At 40.5% G+C, this 16,360-nt stretch overlaps 1 protein-coding gene across 4 annotated transcripts in view; it reads left to right on the top strand.

The window, feature by feature from the left end:
* Nucleotides 1-5,276: 5,276 nt before the first annotated feature.
* The window catches only part of Gpbp1 (GC-rich promoter binding protein 1), a 66,018-nt gene continuing 54,934 nt past the window's right edge, over nt 5,277-16,360 (top strand). Inside the window, exons 1-2 of one of the 4 annotated variants that reach the window (XM_076857266.2) lie at nt 5,277-5,583; nt 6,838-7,792. The gene's annotated coding sequence lies outside the window, so the exon portion shown is untranslated. Of the gene's footprint in view, nt 5,584-6,837; nt 7,805-16,360 lie in introns of all 4 variants that reach the window. The other 3 variants (XM_076857264.2, XM_076857263.2, XM_076857265.2) reach the window with 3 other exon arrangements.

Here is a 16,360-nt window from a genome sequence, read left to right as displayed (position 1 = left end):
TGCCTAGGCTGGACTCAAGACTTCCATTTTCCTGCCTCAGCTTCCCTAGGAACTGGGATTAGAGTGCGTCATCATGTCTGTGTAATCCTTATTGATTTTAATAAAAGCCAGTGTGAACATGGCTCCTAGGCTCAATAAAGTTTTAATGACCTGTGATTACTCTAATTTTGACACTTAAAGGAAGGAGATACTGAAGGGGAGAGCACTGGAGTAAGCAAGAATATGTCCTCAAAGACCCACATCCAACTAATCTCCACCTCCTAAATTTCCACCACTTCCAGTAGCCAGTTTAGTTATAATGGATTAAGTCATTGATAAGGTTACAGACCTCATGATCAAGTCACTTCTCAAGGCCCCACTTCTGAATACTATTACAATAGGAACCAAGTCTTTCACACCTGAGCCTTTGGGGAACATTTCAATCCAAACTATAAGAACTGATGGTCTCCTCTTCACCCCTAAGTGCTGGGAATTGAATCCAGGGCCTCAACCATGCTTGCCTGACTAGTACTCTTATCTCTGAGGTACACTCCCAGTCCCTCCCTTATTTTTAAATTTTTAATCAATGAATGAATGAATTTTTTGGTACTGGGAATTGAACCTAGAGATGCTTTACCACTGACGTGTCCAGCTCTTTTTAGTTTTTATTTTGAGACAGAGTCTTGCTAAATTGCTTAATCCTTGCTAAATTGCTGAGGCTGAGCTTGAATTTGGAATCTTCCTGCCTCAGCCTCCTGAGTTGCTGGGATTACAGGCATTCACCACTGGGAAGGGCTCTACTTTTTTTCATTTCTTTTTTCTTTTTTTTAAACAAATGGATAATTTCTATAATATGGATATACCTTAATTTTTTAAACTAGTCCTCAGTTGGTGAACATAAATTTTATGGTTTTTTACTACTACAAATACATGTGAAGTAAACATGTATTGTTTACACATCATTGTATTATACTCTGGTTAATATAATTTGGACCAAGTTAATTAACCTCTATGTGGCATTTAAAATCTATAAAATTTTCAGTTAGTTCAACTAATGTATGTAAAATTTCTTGCAGACACCTTGGCTAAAGAAATGTTAGTTCTAATCTCGAAATCTACATAATGTTATGCTCATTTATGTTACTGAAAGCTTGTTTCTTGTGCCCAATACCAATCCAAGAATGAGGATTTATTGCTTTGCTAGCAAAGGAGAAACACAGGGACTCTTTTTTTTTTTTCTTTGATAATTTTTTAATATTTATTTTTTAGTTTTTGGCGGACACAACATGTTTGTTTGTATGTGGTGCTGAGGATCAAACCTGGGCCGCAAGCATGCCAGGTGAGTGCGCTATCACTTGAGCCATATCCCCAGCCCAACACAGGGACTCTTGTCCTAGAGGCTGTGATTCTGCCCATCAGAGGGAACAGAGTGTTGTAAACTAGATGATTCAGAGGAATCCTATTTCCTGAGACTTAGTGGGGAGAGATTAGGAAGGAGAAGACAAGGGAGAAGAAGATCAGAGAGAAGATCAGGGAGGAGGTCAGTTTAATTTTAGAGCAGCAAGGGATATATTCAAGGCATAAAGTGGATTAACATAATTAACATAAAGATTAACATAATTAACACAATTATTCTCATTTACTATTATTCTAAATCCTTTGTTTAGATTTCATTAATGAGTAAAATGATGGAACATTTGTTACTGGGTGACAATATCACCAAGTTCCTGGGTTCTGGTAGTATCAGAAAAATAAGATAAAAGCACAATTAAGATGGGAATGAGACTCTATTCTTTTTTTTAGAGAGAGAGAGAATTTTTTTTTTAATATTTATTTTTTGTTTTCGGCAGACACAACATCTTTGTTTGTATGTGGTGCTGAGGATCAAACCTGGGCTGCACGCATGCCAGGCAAGCGTGCTACCGCTTGAGCCACATCCCCAGCCCGAGACTCTATTCTTTTTATTGGTACAGGGAATTTAACCCAGTCAGGCAAGAACCCAGTGGCTCTACCACTGAGCCACATCACCAGCCTCAAGACTCTATTCTTATAGTTGGACATTGGGCACAAAAAAACCCAGGTTGACTCAAATAAAGGACAAAAGTATATAGCTTTTATGGCACTTATGGAGTAGGCATTCTCTTGATGTAATCACATGTAGAGAGATTTAACTGCTACCCATGGTCTTCTACATTGTGCGTCTTCATTTGACTTATATCTCTTTACCATCTCATCTCCATTCAATAGTGAAAAATCATGAAAAAAAAAATCAGGTAACAGTTTTTTAATTTACTCTTTTTTTGTACTGGGGTTTGAACTCAGGGCTGTCTACCACTGACCCATAACCCTAATCTTTTTTTCTCAGAATAATTTCTGACACTGGGTTCAAATTGCAAGTCCTCCTGCCTCAGCTTTCTGAGTTGCTGAGGCGGGTGAGCGCCATGGCATCAGGCTGCCCCTTTGACTTGTGGTGTTACCATCTAGGGGTGCTGGGGTTGTTGTCTCTGTATAGCAAAGAATTAAGGAACAGGACATAAAGAGAGCAAGCAAGCAACAGGTCCAACCTCTCCAAAGAGAAGGGGCACTCCCTGCCCCCACAGAGCTGGGAATCAGGTGGGGAATTTTGGCTTCTTTTTATGATCTCTGGAATTTCCTCTTTTTCTTATCTCCTCTACTCACTATTATTGATTGGTGCTCCCTCTGTCCATGGGTCTGTTTTAGTTTTTCTACTGGATCCCACCCACTTAGGAGCACAAGTACAGAAATGTCTGTCTGATTAGGTCCCCTGCTGGTATCCACCAGCATTCTTGTCAACCAGGAAGTTGACTTCCTTAGAAAACCATCTCCAATGCTTCTTTTTTTCTGGCAGTGCTGTAATAGCAGTCCACTTTAAGTTTTGAATAACACCCTTGCTGCTCTGCCACTGCAACTTATTTTAAAAAGGACCTGTTCTTTCTCTTCCTCTCTCTGCTCCTTCCTAATTGTTCCTCCCTCCCAAATCTGAGGATTTGGATTACCTTTCTTCACCATCCTAGACAGAGTTATCTATCTAGACAAAGTTATCTGTCCTTGAGTATACACCCACCATAGGAATGAAGTAATCCAGACTTTGGGGATGGCACCAGAAGCTCTCAGAAATGACTATTTTACAACTCCAACAGACAACCCAAGGAATGTAGTCTATAAACCTCTTTTTAAAAGCCCTTGTTCCTTCTGATGGGCAGAATCATAGCCTTTTGGGCAGGAGTCCCTATATTTCTTCTTTGCTAGAAAAGTAATAAAACTTTTTTCCTTTTTCTCAAAACCATGTCCTTGTTACTGGATTGGTATTGGGGACAAGGAGCAAATTTTCCCTAACACTGACACTGACCTCCTCATTTGCCACCTTGCCCTGGCTGCCTAAGCCCTTTCATATCTCCCTCAGTGGCACAGGCCTGTAATCCCAGAAGCTCTGGAGATTGAGGCAGGAGGATGGCACGTTCTAAGACTAACCAGTGCTACTAATCAAGACCTTGTCTCAAAATTAAAAATAAATAGGGCTGCAGATGTAGCTGAGCTGTAGAGAGCCTCTGGGTTCAATCCCCAATACATGTGCCCCCAACACCCCCCCACAGCAAAAAAAAAAAAAAAAAAAAAAGAAAGAAAGGAAGGAAGGATAGTGTGGTTTCCTTCCTAACCATTTGTAAGACCTCTTGATGCATGCAAATCAAAACTAGATACAAGGATAGTGGCCGAGTATATGTAATTAAATATTTATTTATTGGACGTGCTACAATTATTTGTCCATTTCATTGTTTTTCAACCTTTGTCTTTGGGCATATGAAAAGCACAGCTTGTTGAGTTCAAGTTAGCAATATTTTCCTTATTTCTTGGTTGGGCATCTTGCTTAGAAATGGCATAAGCCGGTTTCTCCCATTACAGAAATTATTTCCACGGTCACAATGTGGTGTGGTGAAAAGAACGTGGGTAAGATGTAAACAAACTCTTACATCTGGTATAACCAAGTTGTGGTGTCCAACTTTCTTACTGTGCAACGATAAATGTCAATTTAACATTCTGACCCATTTCCTCATCTGCAAAATGAGGAAAATAAGACCCACCTAAGAGGTCGGTAAATGATCGAAATGCCTAGTATCTAGTAAATTGCGCCCAGAGGGGCAGATATTGTAAAAAATGGCAATCTCCCTGGTAGAAGACTAAAAAGTTGAGGCGCAAATTTTGGTGAGTTTACATTCCATACGTCTTTCTGGGAGCTTTTTATAAGTACTCCATTAAACTACAAACCCCATAATGCATGTAAAAGTTTCTGTGTAAGACACTCTATTGGCTCGGGGTAGGGCAAAGAGCCAGTCCCCCCCCCCCAACCCCGCCCCCGATTTTTCCTATTTAAAACACCTTGTCTCCACCTTTCCTTTAAGCACGTGCGGTACTTTTTCTTTCTCCCCGAATGCCAATTGTACAGGTTTCAAAGTGAGTCTTCCAATTAGAGAAACTGTGACTATCATAACATACATTTTTAACAACATGGGCTGTGTGAAGCCCTGAGATTCTGTCTAAATAATTCATTCTGTAAGTTTAGAATGAAGAATGACAATCACCACCATCATATTTGGTAGTGCTTTTCACCTGGGAACCTGGGTTCGTTCCCAGCCTGTTTTCTTCATGAGCCACCCGCCTCCTACACTTATAATTGATGTTCCACACACTTCCTATTTGCATACGAAGGTGGACTGATTGCTCCAGAGCGCCCCATCACTGCTGCGTTCCGCTTGCGCAGTGCCAGTAGAGGCGACGTGCGCTCTCCGTTTCACCCAGGCGCGAGCGCGGCGGCCGGGAGAGAGGCGCGTCGCGGCTCCGGCGAGTTCCGCTCTGGGGAAGATGCCACAAAGTGTGTTGCCCAAGCCCGCGCGGCGGCTGCCGGGCGCCAGCGTTCCCCTCTCGCCCTCCAGCGGCCCCACCAATTCGGGGTCGGGCGGCCGCGGGTGAGGGGAGGGGCGGAAGGTGCAGATCCTCTGGGAGCGGCGGGGAATTCCCCCTTCCACCGAACGTTCCCGATTGTTCACCGTCTTCACGTCAGCAGCAGGGGGTAATCCCCGACTCCAGCTGCTCCTGACGTCACCGAGCGGAGCCACCGCCCCCCTACCGCGTCCCTGCCTCCCCGGCCTCCTCGAAGCCCCGCCCCCAGTCGTAGCCCCGCCCCGCCCCCAGCCGCCCGACGTAGAGGGCGGAGCTTCTCTGACCGGGGCGTGAGCGGTTGCTTCGGCCAGAAGGTTCTCTGGTGCAGGCGCTCCTCCTGCTGCCCCGCCCAGTAGGTTCGTTCGCACTGCTTCTTGCACACCCTTTCTCCCTCCTCCTTCTCCTCGCCCCGCCTTCCCTCCTCTTCTCCTCAGTCCCTCTAGTTCTTTCCCCGCCTCAACACCTTCCACGATCTCGCGAGACTTGGCCCAGAACATTGCGGATCGGGTCGGCGCCATTTTGGGACTGAGACTGGTTGTGGGGGAGGGAAAAGCGGCAAAAGGGGATTATTCAAAGTACCGAAAACCTCCTCCCGGGATCGAGCGCAGCGGCACCCCCAGGCCAGGGACACCTCTGGTGGGGCAGAAGGTAATATCGTCCTCTGTGCTCTACGCCGGAGTCTGGGGGAGGAGGGGGTTGCCCGTGTCGGCGTTGGGGTTTGAGGGGTCGGGAGCGGCGTTGGCGGCGCGAGGTGTGAGGCTGCCCGCGGCCGGGGGGGCGGCGGGGAGCCAGAGGGGCGAGGAGAGGGAGGCGCGGGGAGGCCTCGCCTGGGTGTTGACTCAGCCCCGGTGGCGCGGAGGTGGCGGTTGTGGGAGGGGGTGGGTGCTTTGCCTTGGCGGCTGCGTGGTGGGGGGAGTGTTTGGCGAAGGCTGGAGCGGTCCGGCGCCCTCCGCGCTCGGTCTGCCTTCCTCAGGCCTCTCGCACGCGCCCGCCTGCTGTGCACCACTACCCTTCTCCGAAGCTGAGGGAGTCGAGGCCGAGTTGTGGCCTTCGGCTGTTTTCTTCAGCAGCGCTTCCGCGCTCCCCGCCTCTCTCGGATCCTTGGCTCTTGCCGGGGACCGAGGCCAGTGCTACCTTGCTCCTCAAGAGTCCTGTGGGGACTGAAGAGACTAATTCTTTCGGGAGGCGAGATCTTTTTTTTTTTTTTTTTCCGGTTTAGGAGATGGGCCTGGTACCTCTCACTAATTTGGTTTTGGGGAAAAACCTGTTTTCTCTATTTTAAGGAAATAGGAAGCTATACCTTTATCCCACTGCCGCCCTCCGGAGCGGAGAAGTCTGACCCTCAGGCGAATTTAAGAAACATTCTTGGTCCACTCCTCCACCTTTCTAGCTTAGTGGAGAAAACATGCCTCTTTTAAACATTCAAATTGGAGGGAGCGTCTCTTTCTCTTTATGTCCCTCATTCTCCCAAGTTACACATTTACCAATGCTTCATGGTAGCACAACTATTAGTTTTCCTTTGGAACATTGAGTAGAATTGGAGAAAATCTTTTGTAAGATTGTCAATTTCATAGTTTTAATATTTATTCAGAAAGGTTAGTTTTGCTCATGTGATCCCCCAGTTCCCCAGTATTACGTCCGCACGTTGTTCCCAGTTTGAATCAGTACTTGTCCTCCTGCTTCCATTACCCACTGGTGCCCCCCACTCCCTTCCTTTTCATTCAGTAGACTTTTATTTAAAGAGTGCTTGCTTTGGCAAAGCCCTTTTCCAGGTTCCTGTAGGATTATACAGAAGTGAGTTTTGCTTTAAACGTTGATCTTTAAGATGGGGATAGTTTTTTTTTTTTTTTTAGCTCAAAACCCAAACTCTGTGTAATTTAATTTTTTAAATAACTTTTACAGGTGATTGAATTATTCAGATATGAAGATCATCTTCTAGGTTTTGTGTAAAAGGCCCCGGATATTTCAAGTGGCCATTTTGGAATTACAATGTTTTTGGATAATTTTGCCCCTGAAGTTTATTAAAATTGGCAAGAATCATCTCTGAAGTGAATTGATAGTAGTGAACAGATTCTACAAACTACTTAAAAAGAGACCCAGGCATTTCTTCAGTATTTTGGTTCAAACGGATTATATAACTGGTTAAAAGTATTTCAGCTGGTGATATTTTTGCCCCCCCCACCCCCATCCTGTTGTTGTTCTTCAGCCAAACTGTAAGATATGTTTGATTTGTGTACTGAGTAGTTTCAGCAGCTTCAAATTACTGTTTTGAGTATTGCTAAAGTTTCATGGCAGTTTATTTTTACCTTTATTAAAACTTTTAGGAATTTTTGACCTCAGCCCTTTTCATGTCACAATGGGACAGCTTTTCTAAATGAAGACATTGAAAGAATACAGAGATTTTTTCTTTTTATCTTTTACTTACGTGGAAATTTAAGATGTTGCAGTTTTCCACCAGCATGGTAGTATTGAGATAGCTATTTGTGTCTTTTTATGTGCTGATGTTTAGGAATACTCTTCAGATGTGAAATTTTCTGTTCGTTTCTGCTTTTTGGCTCATAAGTTGGATATTTCATCTGGAGTGGATAAGTACAACGGTTATAAGTACATGGAATAATAAAGAAGACTTTGATCTTAAATCCGAGGAACTTGGCTAATTCTGGAGATAGCCATATGAAAACTTTAAAACAGAAGTATGGGTAGCTGACTTGAAATAACTCTATGTCAAATAGTCATAGGTTAAGCATCTTCAAAGAACTTGGATATTTCAGAGGATACAAAATAAAAAAACAAACTGGAAAACATAAAGATTACAGAGAAAGAACCAACACCTTCGTGGGCAGTCCTGTTGGAATTTGTAAGTATTATGGTGAGCAAATCAAACGTTCATTTGTTAACTGTAATGAGAGTCAAATTTATCCTGTATTATTCTTGGAAACCTTTCATTTTCTTGCAATAGTATTGCTTGGCTTCAGTTTCCTGGACAGTCTGAAAAACAACCATTAACCATTGAGTAAATTGAAATGCAGAAAAAAGATTTAAGGATTAGAAATATTTCAGAAAAAGTCCTAAGTTAAAGGTCTTGTGCTCTTAAAAAACTAAATCCATATGGTCAGTGTTCACTTTGGGCTTGTGGATTCACAGAATAGTAGAAAATTAGGGAAAAACGCAATTAATATTTCACAATTCTGTAAGCTGTTTTGCGTATTAAATGTATGTTTTGTGATAGACAGTTTGCTTTCTAAATGTGGGCTTAGACTTGCAAATAAAGTTTAGTGTTCCATATCAGTTGTTTAAAACAAATTATAACAGCTCTCGGTTTTAATCTATTTCATGAAATAGCTTGTTTTAAGGCACAACCCTTCCATAACATTTTAATAGGTTATTGGAATTAACTTTTTTTTTTTTTGGTACTGGTAATTTAACCCATGGGTGCTTTACCACTGAGCCAGGTTCCCTGCCCTTTTGTTATTTTTGAGACAGGGTCTCCCTGAGTTACCTAGGCTTCACTAAGTTGCTGAGACTGGCTTTGAATTTCGCAATCCTCCTGCCTCAGCCTCCAGAGTAGCTGGGATTACAGGCTTATGCCACCATGCCAGGCCAGAATTAACTTTTTGAAGCAATTTGTTCAAGTGGTTTTGTATTTCAAATTGAGTTAGATTTTTAATTTTAAAAAGGAAACAAATGACCAGGAAAGAAAGAGAAAGGAATGGAGCAATCAGAATTAAGAACCTTTAAAATCATATGACTGTATACCCCCCCCCCAGGAAAAGGTATGCTGGTTTAAGATTATAAGCAGTTTTTTTTTTTTTTTTTAATGTTGTGACTATTAATTGCTCTAGTACAAATCCTTTGGCTAATTATGTTTTAATAATATGTTTTTCAGCAATGAAAGTTTTTAGTGACCATTAGTTACTATATTTAATTTTTCAGTGAATTGTGGGCACTCACGGGCGTTGTTTTTAAAGAAACTTACTGAAGTTTATGTTAAGGCTGTTAATATTAGTGAACAGAGGGCTCATCTGGCATGTGAGATGAGCATCACATAAAAATAAAAGTATTGTGTACACCTACAACTAAAAAAAATGTTTAAAAAAATAAAGTACTTTGAAAAATATTAGGGAACAGATCATCAGTGTATAATTAAAATAAATTTGAGCTTATTTCATCTAATTATTTTTCTGAGAGAAAAGATGACTTGCCAGTTGCTCCTTTCATTCTTTTTTTGGGTACAGGAAATTGAACCCAGGGACACTTTACCTTTGAACTACATTCCCCAAGCCCTCTTTTTTTTTTTTTTTTAAATATTTATTTTTTAGGTGTAGATGGACCCAACACAATGCGTTTATTTTTATGTGGTGCTGAGGATCAAACCCTGGTCCTGCCCTTGCTAGGGGAGCGCTCTACCACTGAGCCACAATCCCAGCCCCCCACAAACCCTCTTTTAATTTTTTATTTGCAACACTCAGCCAAGTTGCTCAGGGCCTTGCTAAATAGCTGAGATTGGCCTCAAATTATGTTCCTCCTCCCTCAGCCTCCTGAGTCTCTGGAATTACAGACCTGTGCCACCACGCCTACCTACTCATTTATTGCTTAAGAAACTTTTGCTAACCTGTTGAATTCTGTTAGCTCTGCTAGAGCAAAAGAGGTAGTAAAGTCCAAAAGAATATAAGTAGTCAGATAATCATTGTAGGATTTACTTTCTGTTCTAGAATTGAGATCAGAGAGTTTTACAACACTCTCTTGTAATAATAGACTGGGTTATCTGTGTTTTCTTCATTACATATATGTGTAGTATTTTTAATTGAGTTTCTGTTTCAATTTATATAAAATTTGAGAACATTCTACTCTTCATCTGGGGGAGCTTGTATTTTATGCATTCCAACCTAATGACTTTTCAAGTTGTATAAGAATATACATTTGAGATGTGATTATGAAGTTGGACTGGAATCATATGACCTTTATTCATAAAGAAGTTTATAGCATTTGTTGTTTATGATAGTTTTTCTTTAAATTCCCTTATTGTTAATCTCAAGCAGTAGTATCAGAATAGAATAGTCTATAGATACTAAAGTTTTTTTTTTTTAACAATTTAATCCTTGTATAGTCTGACATTTATAAACTTTGCTTATAATAGTTGTTCAAGGACACATTTACTTAAATTTTGTTTTGTTTTGTTTTTGGGTAGTGTGAATTGAACCCAGGGGTGCTTTACCACTGAGCTACATCCCCAGCCCTTTTTTAATATTTTATGACAGGGTCACCCTGTTGCTGAGGCTGGCCTTGAACTTGTGACCCTCCTGCCTCAGCCTCTGTAGTCACTGGGATTACAGGTGTGTTCCACCATGCTGGCCTACTTGAATGTTTTGGTAAATGTTTTCAACATTTTATTTTCTGAGGGTTAAAATAATGGTATCACTAGTAATTGGAGCGATTGCTGGACTGCTTCCCCTCTTCTCTGCATACCTTTTTTAAAAAATCCCTTTTTGAGTCCCCCTACCCCCTTTCTCTTATGTATAAACTATAGGTCTAAATAATTACAAGGTTTATGGGTGATAGTGGTGACAGGTGTTTTTTCAGTGGGCTTTATGTGGTATTTCTTTGTTTTGGTACTGGGGGTTGAACCCAGGGGTACTTAACCACTGAGCCAGTGTTTTTTTTTTTTTTTGGTACCTGTGATTGAACACAGGGGCGCCATAGTACTGTGCTCTTTTTAAAATTTTTTGAGACAAGGCCTTGCTAATTGAGCTTGCTCAGACCCTTGCTAAATTGCTTAGGCTGGCCTGAACTTGCTATCCTTCTGCCTTCTTAGCCTCCTTGGTTTCTGGGATTATAGTCCTGTGCCACCACCCCTGATTGAGAATTATTTCAAATTGATAATTTTGTGGAATTTGTATGCTATTTTTGGCAAGTAGTTCTATTAATTTCAAGCCAGACCCTCATGAAAATGTTAATTACAGGTAAACCTTTTTGTGAGGTGTCAGATAATCATTGTAGTAGGACAAACCTTTTTATGTGGTAGGGTCTCTCAATTTTACTTGCTTGCTTTATCCTTTTTTATCAGCTGGTGGGGCAGCTAGCCCTTGCAGTAATTGTTACACAGGGTTTCCCACTCCCTTTTTAAATTTTTGTTGTAGGGGGAATTGAGTGAAGGAGCATTCCACACTGAGATACTACACTCCAGCTCTTTTTTATTTTGAGACATGGTCTCACTATAAGTGGCCTCAGACTTAGGCTTATCCTGCCTCAACATCCCAAGTAGCTGGGATTGTACCACCATGCCTTCCTCATTATTTCAACAGTGAATCTGGGATTCTTAAGTCTCCCCTCTCCCACCAAATTTAACAATTTTATTTATAATTGTTATGAAGTTGAACTGCTGAAGCATGTTCACTGAAACATTTTGACCACGTTAATGCTTTATATCCCATATTTATATTAAAAATTCACAAAAGTGAAAATAGAAAAATGGCCAGTACCTGATTTCTGTACCCTATTTTTCCACTCAGTCATATATGTAGGTACCATTTGACCCCATAGGGGGAAATGTCTAATGTTCAGAACTAACAATAAAAGAAGAGAATGAAATCTTAAGCATGTTCTCCACTTATGCTGCGTGCTAGTTGGATGTCTTTTGGCATGGTTGTTACTTGTTTGGCATGTATAGCACACAGGTTGGTGTCTTCAAAAAGGCTAAAAATCAGGTAGGCGGCCTCACTTGCTTCCCTTCAGAGCATTAATAGCTGTGCTCTGGAAGTGCAGGTCTGTTTTGAAGTCCTGAGCAATTTGACACACAAGACACCAGAAGGGGAGTTTGTGAATCAGAAGCTCAGTGGATTTCTGGTAACTTGTAATTTCAGGGAGTGCTACAATACCAGGGCTGTAACAATAAGGTTTCTTCACCACTCCAGTAGAGGGCGTATTCCTGTGAGTGGCTTTTGTAGTCATTTGTTTCCTGGGTACTTTACCACTAATTAGAGAGTGATGGTGGTGCCATTGCAGTGGCTGTGAACACTCTTAAATCTCTTGAGTGCTAGTTATGCTAGACAACTCAGCAAATGAGTGTCCACTTTGTGGTGTACTATCATTTAGTAGTGAACATAGCAAAAATGTTAAGATCTTTCTGTTCTGAAGTTCTGTGAATATAGAATAAAAGAATCATTGAATTTAAATCATGATTCCATCCCATTGATTAGGTAATAAATATGTGATGTTGGTCAAGGCAGGTTTTTAATTTTTTTTTTTTTTGTACCAAGTATTGAACATGGGCATTAAACCACTGAGACACATCGCTAGCCCTTTTTGTATTCAATAAGAGACAGGGTCTCACTGAGTTTCTTGGGGTCTCACTAAGTTGCTGAGGCTGGCTTTGAACTCTCTATCCTCCTGCCTCAGCCTCGAGCTGCTGTGATTACAGGTATGTGCCACCATGCCCAGCCCAGATTTTTTTTTAGATAAGAATGTTCTTGTTATTCAGAATAGTGCTTCATAAGGTTACCATTAGAATAAAGTGAAATAATGAGTGCTAAAATGTATTGCAGTTGTAAAATGATAATATTAGTAGTATATAGCTGACTATACAGATGACAGTGATTGAGGACCATGTGATGATCCAGGAGGGAGAGTTTGTGAATTTGGAAAATAAAATAAATATAGAATGGACAAAATTCATCAGAATTTAGATTTGCATTTTGTAACATTAAAATTGTTATAATATGCATTATACTTTTCTGGGATCATATTATTGTAATCTGTGATGTGACATCATAGTTTACAATGGCATCTTTATGCAGATTATCTTAAATCTCCAATCTTTGCCCCATATTCTATACTTACATTTTAACTACTTTTTTGAATGCCCCACCTGTTCAGATTAACTTCCAAAACCATGCTCTTCTTTCCTAGTCTCATACCTTTTCCATTCTCTCTTGGTAAATGGCTCTATCATCTATCTAGTCAGATTAAAACACCTGGGAACAATCTTCAAATTTCTTCTTTCCTCCATCTAATCTATTTGCTCTATCTCCATAGTCTGTCAAATATATCTATTTCTCTCCCACTATCACTAGACTTGTCCAGTACACTATCTTTTCTCATCTAAACTATTGCAGTAAACGCTTTCTTCCCTGACCATTTGTGCTGTATAGTTTATTATTTATAACAGAGTAAACCTTCAAAAACGATAATCAGATCATGTCATTTTTCTGCTTAAAATCCCTGTCTTGTACTGGGTACAGTGGCACACGCCTATAATCCCAGAGGCTCAGGAGGCTGAGACTGGAGGATCACAAGTTCAAAGCCAGCCTCAGCAAAAAGCAAGGCACTAAGCAACTCAGTGAGACCCTGTCTCTAAATAAAATACAAAATAGGCTGGGGATGTGGCTCAGTGGTTGAGTGCCCCTGAGTTCAACCCCCAGGACCCCCTTCCCTCAACAAGAAAAAAGCCCCCAAATAACTCTTGTCTTCCGTTGGACCTAAAGTAAAATGCACTGTATCCTGCAAGGATCTGCATTGTCCCCTCTACTTTTTCTACAATTCTGTTTATATTACAGTCTGACTGGTCCATTGAACTTGTGGTTTTTCTCTTCCTTGAACACACCATGCATTTTCCTTACTGTCTTAAGGCCTTTCTGTTACTTTTTCCCCTTTTTTCTTTTTAGCTCAGGTTTGAATTTTTTTTATTTCCATTCTTTTTTTTTTTTTTTTGGTACCAGGTATTGAACCCAGGAGTGCTTAACAACCGAGCCATATCTCCAGTCCTTTTTTTATATTTTATTTTTAGACAGGGTCTTGCTGAGTAGCTCAGGCCTTCTGTAAGTTCCTGAGACTGGCTTTGAATTTGGGAATGTCCTGCTTCAGCCTTCCCAGCTGCTGGAATCACAGGCGTGCCTCACTGTGCCTGGCTCCCAGCCCTTTTTATTTTGAGATGTCTCAAGTCTCACTAGGTTGCTTACAGCCTTCTAAATTGCTGAGACTGGCTTTGAACCTGGGATTCCCCTGCTTCAGCCTTCCAAGTTGCTGGGATTATAGGTCTGTGCCACCACACCTGACTCTTTCTTTCTTTTTAATATTTATTTTTTAGGTGTAGATGGACACAACACAATGCCTTTATTATTATTTTTTTATGTGGTGCTGAGGCTTGAACCCGGGTCCTGCCCATACTAGGGGAGCGCTCTACCTCTGAGCCACAATCCCAGCCCCTTCATTATGTAAAAATGTGGGTGTGTAACCGATGTGATTCTGCAATCTGTATACTGGGTAAAAATGGGAGTTCATAACCCACTTGAATCTAAAGTATGAAATATGATATGTCAAGAGCTTTATAATGTTTTGAACAACCAATAATAATAATAATAAAAATCCCAGCCCCTTTCTTTCTGTTTTCTGTGGTTCTGGGGATTGAGCCCACGGCCTTGTGCATGCAAGGCAAGTAAGTGCTCTACCAACTGAGCTATATCCCTAGCCCTCTTTCATTCATATTTGACACAGGGGTCTTACTAGGTTGCCCAGATTGGCCTAGAATTCTTTGAGTCAAGAGATCCTCCAGCTTCAACCTTTCCTTTCATTTTTTTTTTTCTTTCTGGTACTGTGGATTGAACTCAGAGGTGCTAAGCCATGGAGCCAACCCTTTTTATTTTGAGATAGGGTTTAAGTTGTTTAGGGTCTTGTTAGGTTTCTTAGATCAGCCTTGAACTTGTGATCCTCCTGCATAGCCTCCTGAGTTTCTGGGATTATAGGCATGTGCCACTGTGCCCAGCTCTACCTTAGACTGTCAAAGAAATGGGACTATGGGTGCCTGCTACCACTGCTACCACACCTGACTAGCTCAGTTTTAGCTCAGTGGTTCCACTTTGATACTTTCTCTGATTACTGTATGTAGTCGGGAATCCCCTCTCTATATCCTTTTTTTTTTTTTTTTTTTTTTAATTTTTTTTTTTTAGTTGGTGATGGACCATACTATTAATTTATGCTGAGAATTGAACCTAGTGCCTCACATGTTAGGCAAGTGCTTTACCATTGAGCTACAACCCCAACCCCTCTGTATCGTTTAATTCGTTTTATTCTGTTTAGACCCTAGCTTATAAGTATCATGTTTATTCTCTTTTGCTTGTTGTCTTCACACAAAACAGATACTGTCAGAGGGCAGGGACCTTGTCTCATTTGTTTACTGTTGTATTCTCAGTGTAGGTATTTACAGAGTAAAAGAATTACTTATGTCTTAGATAATTTAGTCTTTTTGAACTGAGTAAACAAAATTGGTGTTTTTATCATAGAGCCACTGTTAACTGCTTGGGGACTAGGTGAAATTTGTTTTCAATGGATATTTGTAGACAGGCTGGTTTGTTGTCAGATAATTTACAAGATATTTTATTTACTTAGATTTAAATAACTTGTTGCATCTGCTTTTAAAGTTTGTTTACTGAATTCAAGACTGGTGTAATAGCTTTGTGCAGATATTACCTGATAGAGTTCTTTACCATGAAAAATTTAAAAAATCTTTAAAAAAATTGCCCCAATTTTCAACTGTTGAATCAAGGATAGAAACCAGGTAAATTGCCCTCCAGTTTAAAAAACAAAAACATTTACTTTTAGGTAACAAGAAATGGCTTTGAGATATATGGGTGAACAGAATTTTCAGTTCCTCATATTCAGAATCAGGAAGGCCATGACTTTTTATACTAATAAGAAATATGAGGGAGATTTATAACTATAGAGTTTTGCTTTCTTGGTGTTGAAGAATTTTTCAGTGCAATCTTGTTTTGGTTTGTGTGAGAAAAAGCTGTTTACAAATTCCTTACAAGCAAGGGGCTTTCTTATTAAAGTTCTACAAGACCATAAATTTGAAGCTCTTACAGTATCATAAAGTTTATTATTCTTGGGACACTCACTAGATTGAAGTCTACTACAAAAGTGGATTTGCATGATAATTAAGATGTCTTAGAGGATTTTCCCTATGTGATATAGGTAATTTTGTTTTTTCCCTTTAATTCAGTTGGTTGTTTTATATTTTTCACAAGTTATTCTTCAGTTGCTCTACCATTAAAATGAGTTATGTGGAAAACATGGGAATGGGGAAAATTTGAAAATGTTTTTACATTAGTCCTATTAAATTAGGACCTTCTAAGTACTTAATTTTCAGGGAATTTGAAGGTGAAGGTGACTGAGTTAGTGGAAAACTGATTGCAGAGGCAACTTATACTCCTTTTTTATTTTGGCACTTGGGATTGAACATGGGCTCTTAATCACTGAGGCCCCATCCCCGTTTTTATTTATTTATTTTTTTACTTCAGTCTCACTGAGTTTCTTAGGGCTTCACTAAGTTGCTGAGGCTGGTCCTGAATTTGAGATCTTCCTGCCTCAGCCTCCGGAGTTACTGGGATTACAGATCTGCACCGGAGTTACTGGGATTACAGATCTGCACCAT

The sequence above is a fragment of the Callospermophilus lateralis genome, chromosome 5 (assembly GCF_048772815.1).
Source record: "Callospermophilus lateralis isolate mCalLat2 chromosome 5, mCalLat2.hap1, whole genome shotgun sequence".
NCBI classification, from domain to species: Eukaryota; Metazoa; Chordata; class Mammalia; order Rodentia; family Sciuridae; genus Callospermophilus; species Callospermophilus lateralis.
This window is presented reverse-complemented; position numbering and strand designations above follow the sequence as displayed.